Raw genomic sequence first — 12,218 nt, forward strand, 5'->3', positions numbered from 1 at the left:
TCATACAAGTGGCTCTCTTTTCTCCAAAGGTCTCTTTAATTTTCCTGTAGGCAGTATCTATCTTACCCGTAGTGAGATAAGCCTCTACATCCTTACATTTGTCCTCTAGCCATCCCTGCTTAGCCATTTTGCACTTCCTGTCAATCTCGTTTTTGAGACGTTTGTATTCCTTTTTGCCTGCTTCATTTTCTGTGTTTTTATATTTTCTCCTTTCATCAATTAAATTCAATATTTCTTCTGTTACCCAAGGATTTCTACTAGCCCTCGTCTTTTTACCTACTTGATCTTCTGCTGCCTTCTCTACTTCATCCCTAAGAGCTACCCATTCTTCTTCTACTGTGTTTCTGTCCCCCATTCCTGTCAATTGTTCCCTTATGCTCTCCCTGAAACTCTGTACAACCTCTGGTTTAGTCAGTTTATCCAGGTCCCATCTCCTTAAATTTCCACCTTTTTGCAGTTTCTTCAGTTTTAATTTACAGTCCATAACCAATAGATTGTGGTCAGAGTCCACATCTGCCCCTGGAAATGTCTTACAATTTAAAACCTGGTTCCTAAATCTCTGTCTTACCATTATATAATCTACCTGATACCTTCTAGTATCTCCAGGATTCTTCCATGTATACAACCTTCTTTTATGATTCTTGAACCAAGTGTTAGCTATGATTAAGTTATGCGCTGTGCAAAATTCTACCAGGCGGCTTCCTCTTTCATTTCTCTCCCCCAATCCATATTCACCCACTATGTTTCCTTCTCTCCCTTTTCCTACTCTTGAATTCCAGTCACCCATGACTATTGAATTTTCATCTCCCTTCACTACCTGGATAATTTCTTTTATCTCATCATACAATTCATCAATTTCTTCATCATCTGCAGAGCTAGTTGGCTTATAAACTACACTCCTGGAAATGGACAAAAGAACACATTGACACCGGTGTGTCAGACCCACCATACTTGCTCTGGACACTGCGAGAGGGCTGTACAGGCAATGATTACACGCACGGCACAGCGGACACACCAGGAACCGCGGTGTTGGCTGTCGAATGGCGCTAGCTGCGCAGCATTTGTGCACCGCCGCTGTCAGTGTCAGCCAGTTTGCCGTGGCATACGGAGCTCCATCGCAGTCTTTAACACTGGTAGCATGCCGCGACAGTGTGGAAGTGAACCGTATGTGCAGTTGACGGACTTTGAGCGAGGGCGTATAGTGGGCATGCGGGAGGCCGGGTGGACGTACCGCCGAATTGCTCAACACGTGGGGCGTGAGGTCTCCACAGTACATCGATGTTGTCGCCAGTGGTCGGCGGAAGGTGCACGTGCCCGTTGACCTGGGACTGGACCGCAGCGACGCACGGATGCACGCCAAGACCGTAGGATCCTACGCAGTGCCGTAGGGGACCGCACCGCCACTTCCCAGCAAATTAGGGACACTGTTGCTCCTGGGGTATCGGCGAGGACCATTCGCAACCGTCTCCATGAAGCTGGGCTACGGTCCCGCACACCGTTAGGCCGTCTTCCGCTCACGCCCCAACATCGTGCAGCCCGCCTCCAGTGGTGTCGCGACAGGCGTGAATGGAGACGTGTCGTCTTCAGCGATGAGAGTCGCTTCTGCCTTGGTGCCAATGATAGTCGTATGCGTGTTTGGCGCCGTGCAGGTGAGCGCCACAATCAGGACTGCATACGGCCAAGGCACACAGGGCCAACACCCGGCATCATGGTGTGGGGAGCGATCTCCTACACTGGCCGTACACCACTGGTGATCATCGAGGGGACACTGAATAGTGCACGGTACATCCAAACTGTCATCGAACCCATCGTTCTACCATTCCTAGACCGACAAGGGAACTTGCTGTTCCAACAGGACAATGCACGTCCGCATGTATCCCGTGCCACCCAACGTGCTCTAGAAGGTGTAAGTCAACTACCCTGGCCAGCAAGATCTCCGGATCTGTCCCCCATTGAGCATGTCTGGGACTGGATGAAGCGTCGTCTCACGCGGTCTGCACGTCCAGCACGAACGCTGGTCCAACTGAGGCGCCAGGTGGAAATGGCATGGCAAGCCGTTCCACAGGACTACATCCAGCATCTCTACGATCGTCTCCATGGGAGAATAGCAGCCTGCATTGCTGCGAAAGGTGGATATACACTGTACTAGTGCTGACATTGTGCATGCTCTGTTGCCTGTGTCTATGTGCCTGTGGTTCTGTCAGTGTGATCATGTGATGTATCTGACCCAAGGAATGTGTCAATAAAGTTTCCCCTTCCTGGGACAATGAATTCACGGTGTTCTTATTTCAATTTCCAGGAGTGTAGTACTACTGTAGTAGGCACGGGCTTCATGTCTATCTTGGTCACAATAATGTGTTCACTATGCTGTTTGTAGTAGCTTACCCGCACTCCTACTTTTTTATTCATTATTAAACCTACTCCTGCATTACCCCTATTTGATTTTGTATTTATAACCCTGTATTCACCTGACCAGAAGTCTTGTTCCTCCTGCCACCGAACTTCACTAATTCCCACTATATCTAACTTCAACCTATCCATTTCCCTTTTTAAATTTTCTAACCTACCTGCCCGATTAAGGGATCTGACATTCCACGCTCCGATCCGTAGAATGCCAGTTTTCTTTCTCGTGATAACGACATCCTCTTGAGTAGTCCCCGCCCGGAGATCCGAATGGGGGACTATTTTACCTCCAGAATATTTTACCCAAGAGGACGCCATCATCATTTAACCATACAATGAAGCTGCATGCCCTCAGGAAAAATTACGGCTGTAGTTTCCCCTTGCTTTCAGCCGTTCGCAGTACCAGCACAGCAAGGCCGTTTTGGTTAGTGTTGCAAGGCCAGATCAGTCAATCATCCAGACTGTTGCCCCTGCCACTACTGAAAAGGCTGCTGCCCCTCTTCAGGAACCACCCGTTTGTCTGGCCTCTCAACAGATACCCATCTGTTGTGGTTGCACCTACGGTACGGCTATCTGTATCGCTGAGGCACGCAAGCCTCCCCACCAACTGCAAGGTCCATGGTTCATGGGGATAGGATAATTACAAAAGTAAGTGTACATAAAACTACCACATGTATACAAAAAGACTTAAGTGACAAAGAACCTTAAATAACTACATGCATATTTGATAACAAAATTCCAAGCAGTATAAAGAACCTAAAAACACTGTCTGCTTTCAAACAAAAACTAAGATGTCATCTGGTTGCGGGCTGTTCTACATCTACATCTACATCTACATTTATACTCCGCAAGCCACCCAACGGTGTGTGGCGGAGGGCACTTTACGTGCCACTGTCATTACCTCCCTTTCCTGTTCTAGTCGCGTATGGTTCGTGGGAAGAACGACTGTCTGAAGCCTCCGTGCGCGCTCTAATCTCTCTAATTTTACATTCGTGATCTCCTCGGGAGGTATAAGTAGGGGGAAGCAATATATTCGATACCTCATCCAGAAACGCACCCTCTCGAAACCTGGCGAGCAAGCTACACCGCGATGCAGAGCGCCTCTCTTGCAGAGTCTGCCACTTGAGTTTATTAAACATCTCCGTAACGCTATCACGGTTACCAAATAACCCTGTGACGAAACGCGCCGCTCTTCTTTGGATCTTCTCTATCTCCTCCGTCAGACCGATCTGGTACGGATCCCACACTGATGAGCAATACTCAAGTATAGTTCGAACGAGTGTTTTGTAAGCCACCTCCTTTGTTGATGGACTACATTTTCTAAGCACTCTCCCAATGAATCTCAACCTGGTACCCGCCTTACCAACAATTAATTTTATATGATCATTCCACTTCAAATCGCTCCGCACGCATACTCCCAGATATTTTACAGAAGTAACTGCTGCCAGTGTTTGTTCCGCTATCATATAATCATACAATAAAGGATCCTTCTTTCTATGTATTCGCAATACATTACATTTGTCTATGTTAAGGGTCAGTTGCCACTCCCTGCACCAAGTGCCTATCCGCTGCAGATCTTCCTGCATTTCGCTACAATTTTCTAATGCTGCAACTTCTCTGTATACTACAGCATCATCCGCGAAAAGCCGCATGGAACTTCCGACACTATCTACTAGGTCAAATAAGCTTTTGGCCAGAAGGCCTTCACCTGTAATAGACCCCCCTCCCCCCCCCCCCCCACACACACACATATTCATGCACTGTTGCTACAGTGCAAAGAAGTTCTTAGATGCAAGTAAAACAGTGTAAAGTAGTTATTAGATGCAAGTACAGAAAATTCTTAAATAAGAGATTTTTCTGCAAACTTCATGTAAATAATATAAAGACACTGTGCTAGGCAGCATATGCAGGCCTATGAATAATTGTATATATTTTCTTAACTTTGTCTGATAATGTGTTGTGTAGTACGTGTGTAAACTTTATATGGTGTAAACTCTTAATCACTTTTAGAAATGCCTGAAAACTTGTGTATATCTACTTTTTTTAAGCACATACCTTACAGCCCATCCATGTATATCCTGTAGTATCCAATATCACTACAAAAACTTATGAACAGATGAAAGTAAAATAAATAGATAATGTGGAATAATGGGAATTTCAGGATGGAATAATGACAATATTAGGAAAAGGATAGATTGCTACTCATCATACAGTGGAGATGTTGAGTCGCAGACAGGCAAACAAAAGGACTACTAAACAAATAAGCTTTTGGCCAGAAGGCCTTCACCTGTAATAGACCCCCGCCCCCCCCCCCCCCCCCACACACACACACACATATTCATGCAAATGCAACTCACACAGACCTGACCTCTGTCTCTAGTTGTCAAGTCTGGCCTCAGCAAGAGATAGTGGTCACGTGTGCATGAGTGTGAGCAGTGTGTTGTGTGTGTGTGCGTGTGTGTTTTCTCTACATTGGCCATCATCAGTTTTTTACTGCCCAAATCGAAAAACTCACTTACAACTTTTAGTGTCTCATTACCCAATTTATACCCTCAGCTTCACCTGATTTTCTACCATTCCATTAGCCTTGTTTATCTTATAACCTCGGGCCATGACAGTGCCATATCATTTCACTAATCATGCACATTTCAGAAAGAACAAGTAATTAATCTAGTAAGTAGCATTAGAGAATAATTTATGATGGAACATTTCCTAAATATGGTATTTGTTTAATTTGCAACTGCTTGGTGCAGACTGCATCAAGTTGATTATGAATTATTTGAATTTTAATTGTGTAGCACATCAAGACTGCTGGAAAGATGTGGCAGTCAGGTTCGGCTATTATAATGGAAGTTGGAGGGCACTGAAGATGGGAGGCCTCCAGGTGGGGTGGAAGCGAGGGCACTGTGAACATTCTTTAAGCTTGGAGCAGGAATACCCTGGTAAAAAAGTAAAAGTAAGACACTGATTTTGTGGGCAAACAGCACTTAGCAAGAGAGGTTGGACTCGTCCCTGGCACTGAACAGTGGGAGAAGCAAAAGCCATTCATTTACAAAAATACATTTTACAGGAGATAGAGCGGCCACAAAATTATTCTAAGACGTTTTTGCAGAGACTTTACTTAGGGGGAATATGTATATATCATTGAATAAGTGTCTGGTCTGACATCATAGTTAGCTAAAACTTATAAATAAGGGTCAGAATCACTTGTTCAAGGCAGGTTACAACAGGTGTTGACTGAGGATGGACCTGTGGCTGATATCCATTTACACCTCAGTGATGCAATAACCTTTTTGGTAGTCCACCTGATGTTTGCAAAGTCAAAATACGAACAGTCACGTAGGAAGTGACTTTAAATTGTGTTTCAAAGTTGTATATTTCGCTGCAACAACTACTGAACAATTAGATGAACAAAGCTTATGTTCCACTATTATGGTATTTCTCACAATGAAGCTGGAAATTAGGACAAAGCATCTTATCTTGTTGTGTATTTTCTCAGTGTTGTGTTAAAATAATTGCAGATGGCCTTTTGGTCATGATTGTAGGTGTCAGTTTTATTGTCATGGAGAATATTGTGTGTTTTGATGCAAAGCAGTTTCAGAACTATCCTGGAATTTAAATTATAAGGTCCTGCATGGCAACAGTATCATTCTTTGATCTCAGACTGGACTCACTAGATAGGCAAATTTACAGGAGATTAGTATTAGTACAAATTAGCAGCCCAAGATTAAGCAACCTGGGCAGAGTGTTGTTGTGAGCTTCAGTCCTGAGACTGGTTTGATGCAGCTCTCCATGCTACTCTATCCTGTGCAAGCTTCTTCATCTCCCAGTAACTAATGCAATCTACATCCTTCTGAATCTGCTTAGTGTATTCATCTCTTGGTCTCCCTCTTCGATTTTTACCCTCCATGCTGCCCTCCAATACTAAATTGGTGATCCCTTGATGCCTCAGAACATGTCCTACCAACCAATCCCTTCTAGTCAAGTTGTACCACAAACTTCTCTTCTCCCCAACCCTATTCAGTACCTCCTAATTAGTTATGTGATCTACCCATCTAATCTTCAGCATTCTTCTGTAGCACCACATCTCAAAAGCTTCAATTCTCTCCTTGTCCAAACTATTTATCGTCCATGTTTCACTTCCATACATGGCTACACTCCATACAAATACTTTCAGAAACGACTTCCTGACACTTAAATCTATAATCGATGTTAACAAATTTCTCTTCTTCAGAAACGCCTTTCTTGCCATTGCCAGTCTACATTTTATATCCTCTCTATTTTGACCATCATCAGTTATTTTGCTCCCCAAATAGCAAAACTCCTTTACTACTTTAAGTGTCTCATTTCCTAATCTAATTCCCTGAGCATCACCCGACTTAATTAGACTACATTCCATTATCCTCATTTTGCTTTTGTTAATGTTCATCTTATATCCTCCTTTCAAGACACCATCTATTCCGTTCAACTGCTCTTCCAAGTCCATTGCTGTCTCTGACAGAATTACAATGTCATCGGCAAACCTCAAAGTTTTTATTTCTTCTCCATGGATTTTAATACCTACTCCGAATTTTTCTTTTGTTTCCTTTACTGTTTGCTCAATATACAGATTGAATAACATTGGAGATAGGCTACAACCCTGTCTCACACCCTTCCCAACCACTGCTTCCCTTTCTTGTCCCTCGACTCTTATAACTGCCATCTGGTTTCTGTACAAATTATAAATAGGTTTTCGCTCCCTGTATTTTACCCCTGCCACCTTTAGAATTTGGAAGAGGGTATTCCAGTCAATATTGTCAAAAGCTTTGTCTTAGTTTACAAATGCTAGAAACGTAGGTTTGCTTTTCCTTAATCTTTCTTCTAAGATAAGTCGTAAGGCCAGTATTGCCTCACGTGTTCCCATATTTCTACATAATCCAAACTGATCTTCCCCGAGGTTGGTTTCTACTAGTTTTTCCATTTGTCTGTAAAGAATTCGCGTTAGTATTTTGCATCCGTGACTTATTAAACTGATAGTTCGGTAATTTTCGCATCTGTCAACACCTGTCTCATATATCTTGCTCACCAGATGGTCGAGTTTTGTCAGGACTGGCTCTCCCAAGGCTGTCAGTAGTTCTAATGGAATGTTGTCTACGCCTGGGGCCTTGTTTCAACTCAGGTCTTTCAGTGCTCTGTCAAACTCTTCACGCAGTATCCTATCTCCCATTTCATCTTCATTTACATCCTCTTCCATTTCCATAATACTGTCCTCAAGTACATCGCCCTTGTATAGACCCTCTATATACTCCTTCCACCTTTCTACTTTCCCTCCTTTGCTTAGAACCGGGTTTTCCATCTGAGCTCTTGATATTCATATAAGTGGTTCTCCTTTCTCCAAAGGTCTCTTTAATTTTCCTGTAGGCAGTATCTGTCTTACCCCAAGTAAGATAAGCCTCTACATCCTTACATTTGTCCTCTAGCCATCCCTGCTTAGCCATTTTGCACTTCCTGTCGATCTCATTTTTGAGATGTTTGTATTCCTTTTTGCCTGCTTCATTTACTGCATTTTTATATTTTCTCTTTTCGTCAATAAAGTTCAATATTTCTTCTGTTACCCAAGGATTTCTAGTAGCCCTTGTCTTTTTACGTACTTTATCCTCTGCCGCCTTCACTACTTCATCCCTAAGAGCTACCAATTCTTCTGCTACTGTATTTCTTTCCCCCATTCCTGTCAATTGTTCCCTTATGCTCTCCCTGAAACTCTGTACAACCTCTGGTTTAGTCAGTTTATCCAGGTCCCATCTTCTTAAATTTCCTGGGCAGAGTAGCCGGTACAAATTCTGGGGCATGGATCTTTTCTCTTTCTGTTTATATTGTTGCTAGTGTACAACAGTCTAATAACAGGATATTTGGCCCTGGCAATATATTCTGTTTTTACCAGATCCATGTTGTTATTAATTTGATGGTGTACAAACATTCCGTAAGTTGTTTTTGGTCATGCAAAAAGTACGTCCCCGCAGTTTGAAAATGAAGGCAGGCCAGGTCAAGAGCAGATAGGTTACAGACAGTTCATCCTAAAAGAAGTTCCAGGATTGTTTTTGTTGTCTTTGTTATATGAGTTCCAAAGAAATGCACTAATGATTAATGTATATGGAGGACTTATATTACAAAGATGTGCATCCTGTTACTGGGAAATGATATTAAATGTTGCTGTAGAGGAATAAAGGATAATAAATTTCTGGAGAGAATTCTCCAAGCAGAGGTATTGTTTAGAAAGCAACACTAAGTGGGCACAATTTGTTGGTAGCCTATTCTTTTGAAGCTAAAGAGTGAGACCTACAACATCCATCAACTCATTGCTGAGACACTATAAGTGACTCTAGGTGGAGCAAGTAGCAGCCCTCTTGACCACAGAGAAGTAAAGATACTGGCTGTCCATAAATTGGCTGAGTGGGTGACCCAGTTAGCTTCTATAACAAGAGGGCAGGGAGAGCTGGTGGTGTGGCGCAACTTCAGGGACACGCTCAATGACCATCTGTACCATCTACACTTACTGACGACAAGTATCCAAATCACATTACATCTGACACATCAAAAGCCAAGTTGTTACGTCTTACTGTAACTGCTGGGTGCTCTCAGACCAATATGGCTGAGGCTAATGATATAGTAGGTTCTACAACACAGAGTGATGCAGAAGATAATGCTGATGAGAACAGAATTAAAATAGAAGTCAATGATACTAGTATGTTTAGTGCAGATATGTATTCTACTTGTGTACAATATGGCAATGAAACTGCTGCAGAATCTCCTGATGTTATATCAGCAGTTCAATTTAAAAGGGAAATGGTGGTGCTCGAGCTGAGCACCGATGACATTCACTTAATGACAGAATCAACAGCAGAGAAATGGTCTCCAGATGTCAAACTCAATGGGTAAAATGTTTTTTAATATTGTCTTTAATTGAGACAGCTAGCAATTTAAAGTCTGAATTGCAAAAGTGCATTGTCAATCAAAGGTCCAGCCTAAAAACTGAGGTGGATAAGGTAAATTCCATTGTAAAAACTGAGACTGAGAAAGTGCAGAATGAGATTGATAGTGTGAAAACCTACATTTTGAAAGAAATTTCTATCTTGAAATCAGAAATAAGATAATACAGTCAAACATGTCTGACCAATATTGAGCACAATTGGATGAGCACCATTACTCTAAATTGGAAACCCTTGCTTCTTAGGTGGGCATACCTCAATTCTGTGAGCAAAGTAAGTGAAATATGTACCATGCTAGCCACGATACAAATCGCATAAAAGTTCTAAATGAATGAAAATACCAATCACATTTTCACTGAACAGGCAGAGTTAAAACAAGCTAAGGGTAAAGAATTGTCTAATAAAAGTGCAAGGTCAACATAGTGATATTTTAACAATCATGTAACAGAGAATAATTGCACACTGGAAACAATGAACAGCGTGTGAGTCATTTTAAAGTGTACAGCTAGAGCATAATAAAGTAGTTGACAAAAAAATGGTAAAAATTGGCTAAGAAATTCTAAAGTTGTCTCAAAGTGTAGTACAGCATTCACTTGTTACCTCTGCAAAAGCTCCCATTATTAGAAGTCACAGGTTTAATTATTTTGATTCACAAGGTAATGTGTACACAAGAATTTGCAGATATATTGCCAGTATCTTCGCTGGCACAGGAACAATTTTCTTTTATAGTCAGACATCTGAAAGGGGTCTTGCACAATTTTCTGAAGGAACATTCGTCATCAGAAATTCAGAGGGAGTTGCTTGATTTTTGGAGACATGATCGATACCAGGTAGACCACAGCACAATGAAAGTTTTCTGCTATTACTGGTGGAAATTCATTAAGTGTCTTGATGTTGGAATGGCCAACAAGTTATTTGTTGTTGATATTGAACAGATGTTGCCGTTCTACATTAGTGAATAGTTGATTGCAGCACCGTGACACAATCATGATAATTACATGAGATTCTTGGAAAGGATGGAATTCTTACAGGGCTATGATGGCACACAGGCAAGACAAAGTGGCAGTAGGCCTGTGCATATGATGCACTGCCACAGTGGGGAGGTAAAACACACAATGAGCAACAGAGTAGGAGCCATTTGGAAGAGGCAGAATATGGCAATCAGCATATTCCTCATGAGCTGTTAAACTAAGTACTGCCTTGCTACACGATTGGCTAGAGGGATCAAGGTCTGAGGTACTAACACTTCTGTTTAATTTAGAAGAAGAGAACACCAGTTTGGTGGTGCCATACTTAATCATGGTGATGTGAGACAGGATACATGGATACAAGTAGTCCACTCAGTGTTGTGGCAGGTCAGCTTGTGGAGCATTCCAGTGACCCTGGCCTGGTGGTGCCATGGTTAAACTTGATAAGCAGAGGTTGGAAGCTCAGGTGAAGAATGACTTGTGCATAGCACCACGCGACATCTGTTTTAGCAGTTCTAGACACCCTGACATTTTAGACAATAGCCGAGTGGCTGATACTCCAGGAACTGTGTGGTTATTTAATGAGCAAAAACATCATGTTGTAGGAAAAGAAGGAAATGAACAAACATTTAGTTGGTAAGAATGGGATCTTTGGTGGACTTTGAACTTGATAAAGCAGAACAATTAAAAAGTGCAGAAGTGCCTATGGAGGAAAGTGATAGCACCTACAGACTTATATGTAATGGTAAATCTGAATAAGAACTGCCCTTCAGACTAGATAGGTTGGGTTGTTTGGGGAAGGAGACCAGACAGCGAGGTCATCGGTCTCATCCGATTAGGGAAGGATGGGGAAGGAAGTTGGCTGTGCCCTTTCAAAGGAACCATCCTGGAATTTACCTGGAGCGATTTAGGGAAATCACGGAAAACCTAAATCAGGATGGCCAGACGCGGGATTGAACCGTCGTCCTCCCGAATGCGAGTCCAGTGTCTAACCACTGCGCCACCACGCTCGGTTCAGACCAGATAATAATGTTGCATTTCTTTTAGTCACATAGGAAGAGTGGTGCAAAGCACAGCACATATGTGACTTGTCACTTCACAGCAGGAAGCTTAAGGAGTTCCACTGTTGCTCTTGAGAATTGCAAAACCCAAAAATTAACTTGTTAAATCAGATCTTGACCATGAAGCAATGATTGAAGATTTGTTACAAAAAGAGGATCTAGTGCCAACTAGTAGTAACATCAGTCGTTTTGTAATTGCAACACAGTGATTTGGAAATTTCTGTATTTTCACTGGAATATCTTAAAGCACTGCCAAGCAAAACAGGAATGGTAATTAAGCCAGTGTCAAGTGTCAAAATATTTGAAGCAACAGGGAAATAGTATAAAGCCATCAGGCAGGAAGTGATGCTGCCTTTGCAATCTCATAACATCATTACAGTACATTGATTCTGGATTATTCTTCAGCTTAGGTTAAATATGATTGTATGTGTATGTTTCCTAAATCATTGTTATTGTAAACTGGATTCTGATAAGTGTCACCTAGTGGTACCTTTTGTAAAATGACATGAAAAATGTTTGGGTGTTGTGAGAGTTCACTGCATTGAAGAACTGAACAGCAAGAACAAGGTAAGTGGGAGCAGTTTGTATGGGCTTAGAACTGAGTGATATGGTAATAGAGTAATTATAAGTTATCCTTTAGAGGATAAACAGGCAACAATTGATTTAAAGGTAGGAGAAAGGATACCTGTGGAGGAAGAGGTTCCTTAATGAAAAAGCATGCAGGCCATCCTTGGCTTTGGGCATCTTCACAGTTGGGTGAGTGTCCACACTCAAGCTGTGTAGAGCAATTCTTCCTTTTTTGTTCTATTCTCTTCCATGGT

The sequence above is a fragment of the Schistocerca piceifrons genome, chromosome 2 (assembly GCF_021461385.2).
Source record: "Schistocerca piceifrons isolate TAMUIC-IGC-003096 chromosome 2, iqSchPice1.1, whole genome shotgun sequence".
Lineage (NCBI taxonomy): Eukaryota > Metazoa > Arthropoda > Insecta > Orthoptera > Acrididae > Schistocerca > Schistocerca piceifrons.